Source organism: Tupaia chinensis, unplaced genomic scaffold (genome assembly GCF_000334495.1).
Source record: "Tupaia chinensis unplaced genomic scaffold, TupChi_1.0 Scaffold142846_1, whole genome shotgun sequence".
Classification (NCBI taxonomy): Eukaryota; Metazoa; Chordata; class Mammalia; order Scandentia; family Tupaiidae; genus Tupaia; species Tupaia belangeri.
The window spans coordinates 1,093,729-1,109,993 of NW_006202691.1; the positions used below are offsets into that span (position 1 = coordinate 1,093,729).

At 45.1% G+C, this 16,265-nt stretch overlaps 1 protein-coding gene and 1 non-coding gene across 2 annotated transcripts in view; both read right to left on the reverse strand.

Annotated features, from left to right (window-relative positions):
• The window catches only part of LPGAT1 (lysophosphatidylglycerol acyltransferase 1), a 115,591-nt gene extending 102,645 nt beyond the window's left edge, over nt 1-12,946 (reverse strand). The window contains exon 1 of the mRNA XM_006163699.3: nt 12,843-12,946. The gene's annotated coding sequence lies outside the window, so the exon portion shown is untranslated. The remainder of the gene's footprint in view (nt 1-12,842) is intronic.
• LOC114005164 (U4 spliceosomal RNA) lies at nt 10,376-10,512 on the reverse strand. Its single transcript, XR_003547053.1, has one exon. It is a non-coding gene; the product is annotated as a U4 spliceosomal RNA (small nuclear RNA).
• Nucleotides 12,947-16,265: the final 3,319 nt, after the last annotated feature.

Genomic DNA, 16,265 nt, shown 5'->3' on the forward strand with positions numbered 1-16,265 from the left:
CTTTATCTTCAAAAAAAAAAAAAAAAAAAGGCGATAATGATGTTGACAATATAGACACTCAATTAAGTGTGCTAAAGATGACAATTAGCAGAAATAGCCTACGTGATCCTTGCTGTGTCAATCCATCTTGAGGAGGAAAGTCCACAATCAAATAGTCTTTAACTTCAATTCATATAAAGTGAATACTTGACCAACCTGAGTTGTGATGTGGTGACTGTGGGGTCTGACTCTTGATTTTGTTGGTCCAGAAAACCCTTATTTCCACCCTTTATCCTGGCATATTCCATGCTTCCATGGGCAAGCCCTGCTGATGTTATGAAGAGCTCCATGCTCCATCTACAGGATCAAGAGAACCCTCAGTCTGGTTGTCACTACCCTGTGTCAGCTCTAGCCTCATTCTCTCGTCCTCTGCAGTTCCCTAGCTGGGTACATGCTGATCCCTACCTAGTCCAAGTCACTCCTCACACTCAGTTCTTGAGTCCATTCTGACCAAGGCAGGGAGGCCAGTATTTTGCAGGCTTAGTCTCTCTCACAACCTCATCTCATGGAGCTGAGAAGTCAGTCCACTCTCTAAAACCTACAGTCTGGCTCCCTAGTTATGGCTGTTGGCTTCCTATGTGGCCTGCCCATTCATTGCCTGGTTCCTTTAGTTTTGGGGCTGAGCTGGGACTCAGCGCTCTTGATAAATGATGCCATGTGATCATACTGACATGGGCTATCCCCTTGCTGCCTGTCCCATCACTCTTAGCAACAAATTCTGACCAGTTACCCTGCCCAGGATCTCAGTGCTGAGGCTGAAAACCAAAGCGTAGCACAGTTGCCATAACTGCTTGTCTTTCATTCAGGGTCACAGTGCTTCAGGCTTTAGGCTTTGGCTGCAGTCTCAATTCCTTCTCACTATGCTCTCTGCCCACCTCCAGCCCACCTCCCAGTGCCAAGTTTTCTCAAAGCACGATTAAGTTGTCTGGGTCTCATGGGCCTTGGACCTGCTCTGCCATGCTGAGTCTGCATCCAGAGCTAGTGAACTGCATCAGGGAAAACCTGGAGGTGGATACACCATGCAGCTTTCTCAAGATGCTTAAACTATTGGCATCTAAGGTCAGCTCCACTAGGCAGGGGTTGGGGGAGCCGGACCACACATGGCAGACTATGTGGTTGAGTCCTGGCCCCTGTGGCTTGGGAAATACACCAGGAGCACATGCCTACATGCCCAGGGTCTCCATGGAGGAGAAGGGATTGTGGTGTGACTATGCCCCTGATTGAGGGGCTATCCCCTGAATGCAATTTCATAAAACGGGTTTTATCCAGAAATGGTAGAGCCATGTTCAGGTAAGAGTTCTAACAAAAGTGCCTTGGCCCATTAGACTCTTGATAAATCATAGGAACCATCACCACCATCACCAGCTCCAGAGGAGTAAGGGGTTGTGTGCAAAGTACCTTTCACAGATGGCTGTCTCCCCAGTTGAAAGCTATGCTAAGCAGCTATCAGAAATTCTGACTACCAGCCTGAGGAAAACACTGCCAAATGGGAAGATGTGGGTAAGTATTGGGGCAAAGGGTAGAAATACATGACTGAAGACAACTCTGTCTTTATTCATTGTTAACAAACACTCAAGCAGAAAAGGAAAGTACCAATATTCTTAGACTTCTTTCTGTTTTCAAGGCAGAGGAGGTGGTAGGGATGAAACAAAGGTACCAGCATTTCTAAAATAAAACCGGCAGTGGAAAGAGGGAGAATAAAGGGAGAGGGGCATTTCAGGCTTAGAATAATCCTCATGAAAACCACAGCTATGGCCGACTCTTCTATTTCAGCCTGGGGAGACCCTGGGCACAGACGCTACTCATGCCACGCTTGGGTTTTTGATCTGCAAAAACTGTGAGATAATGAATTTATATCTTTTTGAACTGCTAAGTTTGTAACATTTTAAAGGCCACTGAGGTCTTCTAGAACAGAAAGTGACTAGTCAAATATTCCTCGAAGTGGTCAAGTATTTTCTAAAAAGTGGTCTATCTCTTCAATAAGAAGCAAATGGATATCGTGTCTCCAGGGCTCATACTCCCCAAAGGAGTATCTGAATTTAATGTGCCAATAGAAAACTAAACAATGAATTACATAGATGTATTTCTGAATGTTAAAGCAACCTTGCATTCCTGAGATAAACCCTATTTGGTCATGAGATGTTATCCTTTTATATATTGTTGTACTTGTTTTTTGTTTTTGTTTTTTGTGGGCTTTTTGTTTGTTTGTTTGTTTGTTTGCCATAGGGTGCATGTGCTAACCAGAGAGAGAGTGAGACAGAGAGAGGGAAAGTGAGAAATCGCCCCCTGCCCCCCCCCAAGGGGATGGTCATGACATAATCCCTTTTTCTCTATTCTCTTGGAATTTTGGGCATGTAGGCAAGTACACGTGCCCAGCTTGATTTTCAAGCTGCCAGGTCTTAGACTTGAGCATTGGTCGGGCACGTGGGAATCCAGTGCCTTAGCCACCATGCCACTTGCTGGCCCTATATTGTTGTATTTGAATTGCTAAAACTTTGATCAGAATTATTTATGTATGTTCATGAGGGACATAGCTTCTTATAAAAATGACAAAAAAATGTGAAGGACTAACCTAACTAAGGTGGTGGGCACAGTTAAAGCACTGTGCTCTGTAGGCTGGAACCATATGGGAGGCCCATGTTTGATTTCTGGTCCAGCCTAAAGGCCGAGCATGGTGGTGAGCACCCATTGTCCCAGCTGGGAGGTGGAGACAAGAGGACTGCAATGTAGTGAGACCCTGTCTTTAAAAAACGAACAAAATCCAAGGAGAAAGAAATGGAAGTGAGAATAGAAAAGAAGACATTACAGGTAAGAGAACATAAGCTGGGGTGGGAAAATGTGAGAATAGGTTTGGAAACCCACTCACAGTTGAATTGACTAGATAACCACACATAAAAAGTCAAGTGATAGGAATGAGGCTGGGAAATGAGGGAGTAGAATGTATCCTTAATTAGGAGGCAGATTAAAAACCTAAAATTGTAGAGGCGTAAGGAAGCCAGCACTGGTGAGGGGTTTGAAGTGCACCAAGCATAACCTGGAAGGATAGGGAGACCCTTGTACTTGTCTGCTTAAAGGTCACTAGAGCCCGATTCTGGGCATGGTTGGGGTAAACTGAGAAAGCAAAGGATCCAAAAGGAGATCTATCCCTGAGCCTTCATGTTGCTAAATGCAAATGTTAGGATATTCTGAAAGAGGGAGGCTTCTAAGAGAGGCTGGGTAGCTAAAAGTGGCAGAGGCCTTATATACATGAGTGTTGATCAGAAGGGCATAGTTCGGAGAGAGAACTCTTTGGGTACTGGAGAACATCAACAGAGATGTTTTCATAATCTGCTGTTTGGAACCAACTTCGGAGGCCAAATCTTAAAACTACTCATCAACTGTGGGTCTATCCACTCCCTTTGTTCATGCTGGGTCTTGACCTGGCTAGAGAGGCTGCAGGAAGCACAGGGCTATTAACAATGGCCTCTTAACCCACGAGGGCACTGAGAAACTGAGTCTAGTCTGCTGTCCGCTCTGAGATGGGAAGTGGTTCAGCTCAATAGACGATGTGGAAAAGGGACCGTGGGGATTAGGGAGCAGATCTGTGTTCACTTGGTAGGGGCTTGAAACATTTCCCCTAGGTTTGTAGTCTCAGTAGAGAATGAGAGCAGTGGCTGATAGGAAGGACTTCCCTGGAGGGAGCCATCACCAGGCTAGTGCTTCTCCTGTCACACAGGTTGGATAGATGCAGAGCACGTCTAGGGAAATGTCAGGTGTTGGATATTTATTCTTGACCCTTTGCTGCATGCAAGCTCCCTGGGAGAAGCACTGCATCGTGAGTCCATTGGGCAGTCACTCCATAATGTCCTCCAGAGTGCTGCCCTCCACATTCATTCTTCCTCCAAGAGGATAACGTCCACATCCACAGCAGAGACAGGTTCCTCTAAAGCAATGTAGGTGACCTGGGAGGGTAACGGTGTATCCAGCTTATCTGGTCATCTCCCTGGGGGCACAGAGAGGCAAGGGAAGGATAAAATAAAGAACTGAGGTTGACTGAAGAGGAGATGTGAGACAACGTTTAGGAAGCTGAGCCAAAGATGCGAGGACGGAGGTGTGTCTGGTAACGAGAAGGAACCGCATTTCACAGATTGGTTCAGGGCTCACTGTGTAGCTCTACGTAACGTGCCCACATATTCCCTTCCATGGCAGTTTTGAAATGTGTCCACTAATTCTTTGATCAGTCTCTCCTTGTTTATGGGCAGGACTTAGTGACTTGCTTCTAATGGACAGAATATGACAGAAATAACAGTGTGTTACTTCTGAGACGAAGCCATAAAAACACTGTGGCTTCTTCATCTTGGCTTTTCTCTCTTGAATCACTTGCTCCAGGGAAGCCAGCTGCCACGTCTTGAGAAAAGTGGCACAGAACTGAGGCATCCTGCCAACAGCTGGGTGAGTTGTGCCATCATAGAAGCAGATTCTGAGCCCCAGCCAAGGCGTACAATTACTTCAGCCCCTGTCACCATCCTGACTACAACTTCATGACAGGCCTGGAAAAGAGCCTCCCAGGTAAATTGCTCTGAATTCTTGGCCTAAAGAAAGTGGTAAATAATTCATGTTTGCTGTTTTAAGCCACTAAATTTTGGGTAACTTGTTATGCAGCAATAGGTAACGATTACACCTTCCAGTGGTTCTCAATCCAGTTGTTTTAGGCTCATTGGCTGTTAGCGTAGAAGGGCCCAGCAATCAAAGACTGTAAGACTGAGCTGTCCCATAGTACAAGTTAAACCCTGTGCACAGGGAGCCAGATCACTCAGAGCTGGATGGATTGAATCCTGGCTCAGGTAGCATGGAAAACATGCCAGGGATATGTGTGTGTTTGTCCCAAATCCTGACAGGATAGACAAATGGAGGAAAAAGTACTGCAGCAGCACCATTCCCCACTGGAGAGGTATGCATGCCCTTGCTCTCCCCCTGGCAATTGCATGCATCCTCTGGTAATTAAAAAAAGCAAAAGATTATTAAGACTAATCTCTGTATTTCACATGTAGAAAAATGAGGCCTTATTTCAATAGGGCTGTAGTGCTTTGTTTTACTTTGTTTAATTTTGCCTACATGAAGCAATGTTTTTGAACTGTGGCATTTTAAGTTGGATGCCGGAGTATTCAAATTTATACAAACCATCAGGAGGGGAAACCATTATTCGGCTTTTAAACAGTAGCTTTTTGCCTTGCCTGAGATGAGGAATTTCAAGAAAATGAGGAACATTTGGGGGTAAATCTATAGATCTATTTCCTGGAGCCTGGAGGCAGCTCAAACAGCAGGATAAATCTCGAAGCTGATTTTAAAATACTCTTTGCTTTGTCAGAAAGTCAAGCAGCGCACAATTCTTTGTATCCTGAGCTTCCATCCACTTTGATACCAGTCTTGGCACCCACACTTGAAAAAGTGGGTAACGCCCTGGCTTGATAGAAACAAATAAGTCTGAGAATGGGAGGCACTTCCTAGCAAAGTGCTAACTAGACACTAGATTCTGGGATGAAAGAGTCGAGGTTCTCGGTGGGTTTGCTCCTGGGTTCTTACTCGCTCAGTCAGGTCAGCCAGTCAGTCAGCAGGGATGTAAGTGAGCACATCTTACAGGCTCATGTGGGCAGGTCTCTCCAGGGCTAGCAGGGGCTCCTGGATGGAGAAGTCTTTGGATGTGGAGTCAGCAGTGGTTGCCAGCTGGGGCTCTCACTCTGGAGGCACTGGGTGAGGCAGGAGATCATTGCAGACATCTCATTTTTCATCGTCTCCCATCAGCTCCATTTTTCCCCTTGAGCTGAGAATGTGTGACTCCATTACTATGCTCTTCTCCTGGGATGAAGTGGAGGACTAGCCAGGAGGCCTCAACTTCCTCAGGAAGTGTTTCTTGCTCTCTGTCTGATGTGATCCCTCTGCCTCCTGAAAACTTATTCTACTCTGTCTGTACTGTCCTTGTAGTGCCACGTCGTCACACTTGGTGTCATTGTGTTATATTCCCTTGGAGTGGATGTGGTGGTTTACCCCCCAGATTCCCACCGTCAGGCCTAAGGCACACATTCCCTCAACTTCTAGGAATGTTGCTCACTGAAAGCTTGAGGCTAAGTCCCTCCTCACGTATTTCCCTCTGCAGAAAGGAGTTGTACTGTCCAAAGGCACTCTCCCTTCCAGAAGGAAGCCCACACTCAAATACGTTCAGTAAAAACACAAGGACACATCTCCTTTGCCCCAGTTTGGGACATCTCTGAAGGGCATCTCCGTCTCAGAGTTCCCTGTGGGATGGGGTGAGACGTTTGTTACATTACAGTTCAACTCCCACTCTGTCCAATCCTGCCCCTCTCGTCCCACACAGGTGTTCTTGAGAACGCTCCTCAATAAACTTCTTGCTCCCAACTCTCTATCTCAGACCCAGGGACCCTTGTAAAGAATTGGCTATCACATTCTTTGTTATCTGCCTTCTCCGTCCATTCTGCTCCAGCACCCTGGTGTCCTGCACAGTGCTGATCAGAGTAGACCATCAGCAAAATTCTAACAGAAAACAAACAAATGGTAAACTTGAACAAAGATTTGACAGAGACTTTCTCTACTCGCCTTCTCAAGGATGTACTACCTCTGCATCCAAAGTAAACACTGAACGTCTCTTGTATGCAAAATACTTTCAGAATATGCAAACAATACAAAATACATGCAGTCTAGGGAATTACTAGATAAAGCATTTCCTGAAGAAGTTTGCCTTTTGAAGCCTGGAGAGCGTTCATTTATTTTTTTTGCCAAAGGACACATGTGCTCACAAAGAGGAAACTGGAAAGGGAGAAAACACTCCACAATGGGGCATGGTCTTGACATATCCCTTCTCCATTTCTCTCTCCTTTCAGGATTTTGGGCATGCGCACACACATACCTGGCGTGTTTCTCAAGCAACTAGGGCCCAGGATTCAAACCACTGGGCTGGCATGTGGGATCTGGTTCCCTTAACTACTAGGCTATAGGGCTGTTTCTGTTTATTAATAAAGTCGGGAAGCGTGGCCCAAGCTCACTTTAGTCTTTCTGCTTCAGGTGGGCAAGTCTCTGCGCTCTCAGGAGAGGCATGGTATAAATCTGTTTTGTCTTGAGCATTCTGGCAAAATTTTCAGCATTGAGGAAGAATGTCAACAACCCGTTCTGCTGATTGCAGGCAATCTCCAAAGATCTTTTTAACTAAAATCTCCCCTAGTTTTGCTCAATGGTAACGTGATTATTAGTGGCAGCGCCTGTAGCTTAAGTGGGGCTGTATTTCTGCTCTAATAGGTCCCAGTCAACATTCCCAGCGAGAGGTTGTGATGCTTTGGTCTCAGCTTCCCTCATGGATTGGGTTTACTCTGCTTATGGGCCTGCTGTTCTGTTTGATTAGCCTTACTGTCTTCTGTCGTAGCTGCCCCTCCTAACCGCCCTTGCTATGGGGACAGGGAGGGATACAAGTTCGAACGGGATTACAGATTGCACAGATCCAGGAGGTGAAGTTCTTAGTTGGACGTTGTTAATATTTGTTTTTCTTTTTCAATTTTTTAAAAATTCTTTTTTTTTTGCCTGAGGGCACATGTGCTCACCAGAGAGAGAGACAGAGACAGAGACAGTGAGAGGGAAAATGAGCAATCACCCCCTGGCATGGATGGTCACATTGCAGTCCCTTCTTCTCCATCCTCCTCCTGGGATCTTGGGCATGCATACACCCACCGGGTCCAGGGCTCAAATCACGGTCTACCATATGGGAGTCTAGTGATGTAACCACTACGCCCTCTGCTTGTCCCATATTTATTTTTCTATCCCCAGGTTTTAGCATAGTGTCTGGCTCCAAAATGTTTGAATAAATCAATGAACCCACAAACAAGATCAAGAAGCTCCAAAGGCAGGTGGGTCTGGCCAGCTAGTGAAGCTTTTCCTCATTCTTTGCAGCTAAGAAGTATCAGCATGTGACCCTTAATTCCCTCAGAGCACAATGACCATTACAGATGTGTCTTTCCTGTACTTTTTTCCTTCTTCAATGTAAACAGCACCTGCTTCTTGGGGCAGAGAATTCTCACCCCAACTCATTTCATTATAGCTGAGACCCACCTCCACACTCTTTGGGATCACACAGCGGCTCCAATTTCCAGACGAGTCCTGCCTCCACCACTAGGATTTAGTTCCCATCAAAGATTTCCCAGAAATAACTTCCTCTCCATCCCAGGCACTCTCCACCCAAGGGTTCAGCTGACAAAGGCCCCTTAGTTCTCTCTTCTGTAACCAAGGTTTCTGGATAAACCCAACATCCCATTCCAGCCCTGGGCAAACTCATTCTGTATCCAGTTATGTTACTTATTAATCAGGTGAGCCTCCTGTTTTGTTTTCTTTCATTCTTGATCTTCAAAGTGGCTTTGCCTATTTCTACTCTGATTTATTGATTTTTATTTTACCCTTTTCATTGCAAATCCATGAGATCATCCTCACAGTTGTTCACAGTGTTCTACATTTACGGTTTTTCTGTGGCACCCAACATGTGACAGCAGGTTCCTTCTGGGGCTCTCAGTATTATTGACTGTTCTAGCTCCTGAGCATAGCTTTGGCTCCAAGGTCACTACCCCTTAGTGGGCCACTTCTGAACCACCACTACCCACGCCTGCCCCTTGCTCCCCAGTTACTGGCTCACTCAAAAATTAAATATGGAGTGCCCAAGGGACCCATGAAAGGTCCTTGGGATATAGGATGTATATACCTTGGTGGTTCCTACCTCCAAGGAGTCCACAGTGAGGGAGTGCTGGGAATGCAAAGCGATCCATGCAAGGATGGAAATATTCATGTAGGCGCATGGGAGAGGACCTCCAAACTAGGGGAGAGGAAATGACCTGGGAAGGCCTTCTAAGGCAGCAGATGCCTGAGTTAGGGCTTATAAGATAAGTAGGCAATTCAAGCGGTCTTCAAAAGTTCATGGATATTATGATAAAAGTTATGCACACATTTCAAAATCTTTTGCACCACAATAGACTTACACTTTAATTCCACTTCCCACAAGCTGTCTGAAGTCTCCTTATAGCCTGATGAAATAAGAGGCTGCAGCATGCATTTACCATTCATGCATCAAGTGTGTGCTGAGGACCCACCAGGTGCCAGGCAGAGTTCTAGGAGCTAGGGAGACAGAAGTGAACAAAACAGAAAGTCCTGACCTCATGGAACTTGACTTCTAGTTGGAAAAGAGACAATGGGCTCAAGAAATAAGTAAAACACATTAGAAGGTGGTAAGTGTTCTAAAGAGACAAAATAAATCGAGGGTTCAGTGTGTATGTAGAAAAGAGCGGTGATTTTTATTTTAAATAATTGATTAAGTAAAGGTTTTTGCCATAGGGAACAAGCACTGGCTGGAGAAAGACAGAGAGAGGGAAAGTGAGAAATCAGCCCCCAATGGGGATGGCCAGACTGAAATTCCTTCTTCTCTGTTCTGCTCTCAGGATTTTGGACACATCCGCACAAGGGTGTGCACACACACGCACACACACACGCCCCTGGGGTGATTTTCTTTTCATTTTTTTCTGGAGAGGCGTGTACACTCACCAGAAAGACAGAGAGACAGAAAGCGAGAAATCACCCCCACCCCCACCCCCCAAGGAGGATGGCCATGACGCAACCCCTCCTCCTCCATTCTCCTCTCAGGATCTTGGGCACGCACGCACATGCACCCGGTGTGAGTTTAAGCCACTGGGTCCAGGACTCGAACTGTGGTAGACAACATAGGAGTCCAGCGACATAGCCATTACACCAACTGCTGGTCCCCCCGGAATGATTTTCGAGCTGTCAGGTCTGGGAATGGAATCGCAGTCAGCCATGTGGGAATCCAGCGCCACCTGCTAGATCCTATTTATTTATTATTTTAAGAAATTTTGCTGTCAGGTACATGTGCTTCCTTGCTAGAGATAGAGATAGACAGAAAGTGAGAAAATAATCCCCCAGGGGGATGGCCATTCTGTGTTCAAATTTTCCTTTCTCATAAGGACACCAGAGGAAAAGGGATTACAGCATGATCATCCCCATGGGAGGGTGCTTTCTCACTTTCTGTCTCTGTCTCTGCCAGCATGCACACAAGCTCTGGCAAATTTTTAAAAAAGAAAAAAGAAAAGAAAGAAAGAAAAAAGAGGATTCAGAATATGCCTGCTTGTGTCCAGGATCCTGAGGGGATGGAGAATTGGAGGAAAAAGGATTGCAGCATTACCAGTCCCATTGGGGTGCGCTTTCTCTCTCTCTCTTGCTCTCTCTCTCTCTCTCTCTATATATATATATATATATATGTGTGTATGTATGTATGTGTGTGTGTGTGCATCGATACTGCCATTGTGCGTAATAAAAGAAGACAAGATTGAAACAATAAAAAGACTCGGCAAATCAAGGTTGAATGAGACTTTCAATTAGCAATAATTGCGCTTCGGATAAACCTCATTGGCTACGATACTGCCATTGTGCAAAGCTAGGTTGAATGAGACTTTGAGTCCAGGATTAGTCATCTCTTAAACTTTGAGTAACCCCAAGAAGTCTTGTGAGTTCATTTCAAGGATGAGTAAGACCTGAGCAAGCCACTAAGCAGGAACTGAACTGAAAGAGTAAGAGAAAGGAGGGATGTGGCCCCAAGGAGAAGGAAAGAAAAAATTGAGGAAAGAGGAAAGAAAAAAAAAGAGGTCAGGCAGGCTGCAAACTGCCTTAGGTCACCTCAGAAATGACACAACCTCCCCTGGAGACTGAAGTCATACGTGCAAATGTGTCTTGAAAGGCTGACCTGTTACGCAACTATCAAATGTTATTTTCTAGGGTGGAAATACCTGGACATTACACCTTTTGGTGACTGGTACTGCTAGGTTTTCTGGCAGACTGCTTTTTTGTCCTTTCCCTCATCTGATTTTTAAGCCACAAATGAAACACCACAACTCTTCTGTGAGTTGCCAACACCTGTCCTCGTTGTTTGAGAAGATGTTTTCTTTTCTTTTCTTATTTTTTTTTTTAATTAGCTAGTGTGAAAAAACTTCCAAGTCACGTTAAACTTCTGCACTGATCTAACTGAGGGTGACTGTTTAGCTTTCACCTGAGGTCCTGCTATGACTGTAGAAAACAAGAACACTGAGACCAATGTCTCTGGTTCTCAGATCATGTCTGGTGGTCTAAGACCCTCACGAATAACAATTTGGCTATGTTCCAGTGCCTTCCAACCAGATTCTCTCTTTCAGTTTTTAAAGTTTATTCGATGATTTCTTCCATCTGCGGAAGAGATAGAGACTGAGACAGCACCCCTCCTCGGGTCTTAACAGTGCAGCCACCTCCAGCTCCTGCCAGCCCTAGATCATGGACACACACATGCCCAGCATATTCCAGGAGGTCTCCAGAAGTGAACTAGGAACCTTCCCACCTGGGTAAGCCTCGCAGAGTGGTACCTTTTACTGACATATCATTTTCCAGCTCCCCAAACACTGATTCTTTTTCTTTCTTTCTTTTTAAAAAATATTTCCTATAAGGCATTGGGCTTCCTGAAGAGAGAGAGGGAAAGCACCTTTCCAGGGAAATGACCACAAGCCTTTCTCTTCCATTCTGTAGAGGTTTTAAACATGCATGCACTCTTGCCTGGCATGTTTTTCAAGCCACCTGGTTCAGGACTTGAACCACACAGTCTGTATGTAGAATCTAGCCACATTAACAACCATGTCACCAGCTGGCCCATGAACCACTGAGTCTTAAATGCTATCTAAGTCCCACCTGGGGGGCTTCAAAGTGACCCCAGAAAGCCAGTCTTCTTTTCAGTCCTTTGGGATGAACTAGATATTTACAAATCCACACTCCTCCCTCCATCTTTTTAAGTTCTTGCCATAGGGTATGTATGCTTGCTGGAAAGAGACAGAAATCAGACTCAAGGGGGAATGGCCACACTGCAATCCCTTCTCCTACATCCTCTCGGGATTTGAGGCATGCACCCACATTAATCCAGCATGGCTTTCAAGTCTCTGGGCCTGGGACTTGAACCATGATCGACCATATGGGAGTCCAGCACCTTAACTACCACATCACCTGCTGGTCCCAACACACTCCCATTTTTATGTATATCTAAGACCCACTTACTAATAGCTTGCTATGTGAATTGTTACAGGTTAGTTCAGCTTAAAAATCAATGAGCTACCAACTTTTATTGAGGATTCTGACTTAGTATTCCACCAAAAAGTTTGATTTCTTGGCACAAAACCCCGTGAAGCCTTGCCCATCCCAGATGCTATTTGGACAGGTTGTCATCTGTCTGTCATCAGTGTTGCCATGCATGGAGCAAGGTCTCCAATTGCTGCCATTCTCACTTTTAATTATAATCAACTGTTAACCGTAGCTTCGTCATTGCCAAGTTAGCTGACATTTATTTGAACCTTAAGGTGACTAAAGATGCATTTTGCTTCAACTGCATTTTTGGTCTTTGATTTTCCAGTAATGATGCCTAAAGACAATCACGCATTGCAATTCAAATATGAATATTTATCTCTTAATTACAAGAGCACATGTACCCTTAATCTCCCCAAATACACTTTATGTCAACCCCTCAGTATCCTTGAGCTATTTTTCTACCTGTAAGTGAGGAACAATGGGTAGGTTGACTGGTTATTTACCCAGTTTAAAGTGTTCTATGGAAGAAAAAGAAAAGGTTGAAAAGTCACTTTTTGAGACTCTAGGAATAAACAACTGAATGTACTGCACTCTTTGCAAATAGCTTGCAAATGGCATGTGCAAATTCACTTCCCTTGATAGATGCCTGGGAAATAAATATCCGTACTTACCTTTCTCCAATCTCCTCCGCGGCAGGCACCCTGTGGTGGGAGCAGAAAGTAACAGAGGCTGAAGGCCAATTGATCATGGCAGAACAGCAACCAGGAAGCGGGGTGAGGCCGGGGTCTTTCCAGCAAGGGCAATTGCAAATACGACTGGCAGAGTTGCAAAGGACACCGAACTCTGCAAATAGCAGTCACAGTTCATAGCCATGGGTTGGAGTTGTGAAAGCTGTTGGTTGTATACCAACAAGTACCTAGTGTCCACAAAAGCCTGAATTGACTTTGGGAGACTGGTTATGTTGGGATTTCTCTAGGCATCCAAGTATTTAAGAAGCCTGCCCTCCAATAAAAACTAGGCCAAATACTTTCTCCCCTCTCGACCCCAGGAGTTTTATTTGCATCTCTGTTACAGCATTCTGTTCCATCTTGATTTATAGGTGTATAGAAGTCTAGCTTTCCTTGCAGATTTTGGTTTTTTTTTGGACCAAGAGCAGCCTTCCCATCTTTGGGAGGCAGTTGGCGGAGTGTCAGCTGCAGAGCCAGGAGACCAGAGAGACTTGGTGTGAAGTGGCTGCCCAGTGCTGCCTGTATAACTTTTGGACAAGGTACTTCTCTGAGTCTCGACTACTTCATAAAACTGCTACAAGAATTGGAAAAGTCCGTTAGGACTCTATTCTAAGTACTGAAAACCTGACCCAAACAAGCTTATACACGAACACACAACAAATTGGCTCACAGAGGCCAGCTTACATTGTGACTTAATCCAGGGACTAAAATAATAATAATAATAAAGTAGATACATAGCTACAGATATAGATTTCAGTCTCTCATACCCACACATTCACACACACACAAAATCAACCCTGCTTTCTGCAAGTTGCCTTCATTTTCTCCTACTACAAATGAGCTTCCTTCACTCCATGAGTCGCAATGTTTATAAATAGTTTCAGTCTTATTTAAATTCTGTTTAGCAATCCCTGAATGAAAGACAGCTTCTCTTTCCCAATATCCATATATACAAGGCCAAGGAAGGCTTCTGATTGGCCAGATCTGGGTCACATACCACCCCTGTGAGAGGAGAAGGGTCTTCTGATTAGCAGTTCCCATCAGAATCATTTAGAGTGGGAAAAGGAAATTCCCTGAGGAGAGAATATGTGTGAATGTTGTCATTAAAGATAAGGGTTTCTGGCCTGGGGCTAATTTGGACAGACAAAATAGTGACCATCTATTTTAACTGATGGGATGCTGTATATAAGTCTATAGTGACTGGGACTTAAATAGACATTCAATGCTCATTTCATCCTTTCCTTCCTTTGGGAGCCCCCAGTCCCTCTGTTCTCCCTCTTTCCTTAAATATCTGTGTACCAGCCATACCCAAAGTCGCTTCTTAGAGTGCTGGAAAACTCCAGCCAAAGGGGGATGAAGGGACCCTATCCCTCCTTACTTCGTTTAGGAGCAGGAAAGGAGATGTGCCTTTGTTTTGGAATGGAAGGAAGATTCACAGGGGAATCAGATAGCTGTACAACAAAGGCAAGAAAAGAGACCCTGAGAGGCCTGCAGGGGGCGTGGTGAATAATGCAGGACTCACACATGGCCTACTGAGGTTCACTTTTTCACTTTCCCTCTCTCTTTCCGTCTCTCTCTGAAAATATTAAAATAATAATAATAAAAGTTAAATAAAATAATTTTTTTTAAAAAGAGAGAGACCCTGAGAAGCCACCACGAGGCCTGGCATCTTGGAGCTGAGGAACCATGAGCTGGGGGCAAGTCCTATTAAAACTAATGGCAGCTTTCAGAGAAGTGCCAAGAGAATGACGCGCAGGATTTCTCTTCTTTTTCTCCTTGCCCTCCTTCCTGCTGTCTCCCTCCTCCCTTGCCCTTCTCTGCTCTACAGTATTCACGGTATCAGATCCCTCCAGGCAATGTTCCTTCCTTCACAGGCCAGAGGTTCAGCCCCGGAGGCTGCAGTCCAGGGCTGAGTCATGAACAAAATGCAGAGAAATTTCACCAGGCCCAGATAAGGCCCCATGGGAGGCGTCCCAGGTTTCAATCCAGTAACCTGCTGCATGAGGCTTTGCTTTGAGCCAGTGGTGGAGAGGACACCTTCAAGGGAAGGAGTTGTTGATAGACCAGGGCTCTTCTGAGCCCTCCTCCTGGCACAGTGTGGCTCTGGCAATGGATCTAGTGGTAGTAGTGACCCCATCCCTCAGGAATGGGAGGAGTCTACACCGGGGCAAGGATTTGTACTGAGTCCTTGTTTTTTGTTCTGTTTTGTTTCCCCACTGAAATATTCCAGTAAGAGTGGAGATACAGAGAAGGAAGTAATAAATCATTCCCCATAAAAGTTAAATAAAATAATTTTTTTTAAAAAGAGAGAGACCCTGAGAAGCCACCACGAGGCCTGGCATCTTGGAGCTGAGGAACCATGAGCTGGGGGCAAGTCCTATTAAAACTAATGGCAGCTTTCAGAGAAGTGCCAAGAGAATGACGCGCAGGATTTCTCTTCTTTTTCTCCTTGCCCTCCTTCCTCCTGTCTCCCTCCTCCCTTGCCCTTCTCTGCTCTACAGTATTCACGGTATCAGATCCCTCCAGGCAATGTTCCTTCCTTCACAGGCCAGAGGTTCAGCCCCGGAGGCTGCAGTCCAGGGCTGAGTCATGAACAAAATGCAGAGAAATTTCACCAGGCCCAGATAAGGCCCCATGGGAGGCGTCCCAGGTTTCAATCCAGTAACCTGCTGCATGAGGCTTTGCTTTGAGCCAGTGGTGGAGAGGACACCTTCAAGGGAAGGAGTTGTTGATAGACCAGGGCTCTTCTGAGCCCTCCTCCTGGCACAGTGTGGCTCTGGCAATGGATCTAGTGGTAGTAGTGACCCCATCCCTCAGGAATGGGAGGAGTCTACACCGGGGCAAGGATTTGTACTGAGTCCTTGTTTTTTGTTCTGTTTTGTTTCCCCACTGAAATATTCCAGTAAGAGTGGAGATACAGAGAAGGAAGTAATAAATCATTCCCCAGTTCTTGGTCATGGCTACAGGCTAACTGGTGCAAGAGACTGGGCACAAGAGAAGGTCAACAATGGCTACAAGGTACAGGAAAGAGAAGAATCAGATCTGAATTTAAAGCCTGACTCAATTACAGTGTAATCTCATATGAATCACTCAGCCCTTCTGTGCCTTGGCTTCTTGATGTGCAAAAATAAAGACAATAATAATTCACAGGGTTGTTTTTAGGATAAAAGGAGCAGATTATCTGTTTACATTCCCTTCCAGTTCTCTGGGTTTATCTTTTCCCTAGGAAGCTGGAGAGTGTAATTGTTAGGAGCACAGGCTGAATTTGATAGAGTTGGGTTCAAATCCCAATTGTGAATTGTCAAAAGAGAAATCTAGGTATGAAATGATGAGATATCAGAAATTTGCTTCAAAATAATATAGGAA